The sequence below is a fragment of the Pygoscelis adeliae genome, unplaced genomic scaffold (genome assembly GCF_000699105.1).
Source record: "Pygoscelis adeliae isolate BGI_AS28 unplaced genomic scaffold, ASM69910v1 Scaffold493, whole genome shotgun sequence".
Lineage (NCBI taxonomy): Eukaryota > Metazoa > Chordata > Aves > Sphenisciformes > Spheniscidae > Pygoscelis > Pygoscelis adeliae.
In genome coordinates this window covers 135,096-135,745 of record NW_008824448.1, presented here as the reverse complement: position 1 = coordinate 135,745, position 650 = coordinate 135,096, and the positions used below count along the sequence as shown (strand labels likewise).

General features: G+C 55.7%; 1 protein-coding gene across 1 annotated transcript in view; it reads right to left on the bottom strand.

Moving 5' to 3' along the window:
- The window catches only part of HSF1 (heat shock transcription factor 1), an 81,886-nt gene that overhangs the window by 18,759 nt on the left and 62,477 nt on the right, over positions 1-650 (bottom strand). The gene's annotated exons all lie outside the window — the stretch shown is intronic.

Below are 650 nucleotides of genomic sequence, written 5' to 3'. Positions count from 1 at the left end.
CGTGCAGTGTCATGACAACAGGGTTTACGTGCAGGCACACTGCAGCTATCAGGTCGAAAGGGAAACAGCAGTACGAGCGACCCCACTCCCCTCCCCTGGGGGGCTGCTGGCTCATGAGGCCGAGCAGACTCAACACGCACAGGCCTGGGAGCAAGCCTGTAGCTCATCTGAAAGAGGATTCAGGGCGAGCACTAAGGGGTTTGGAGCAGACTCCTTCTGTTCGCTGGCCATTCAACAGTCAGGGGAAGCAGCACATCAAAAGGTGCATGGAAGGATGGGAGAGTATAGACAAAAGCTCAGGATTCTTTGGGATCCAGCAGTGATCTGACGGACAGTCCAGAGCGTACATTCACAGAGACTCCTCCTGTGAGGCCGTGTCACTGTGAGGCCACCTCCTGCAGGCACCCGGGCGAGGTGCACCCTGGAGCTAGGCAGTTGCACGGCATTCACCCACCGTGATGAGGCCAAGGTCTGAACAACATCCACGTCGAACTATGAACTCGTTTCTTCTGGGCTATACAGTGACGACGTCTCGCAGGAGATCCCTTCGCCTCGAAAGCTACTGCCTGCTCTCTCATCTCAAGGCTTCAATACCCCACAACCTTACTTACATTGGGGATCATTCTGTGCACAAGCACCAGCTGGCTTTG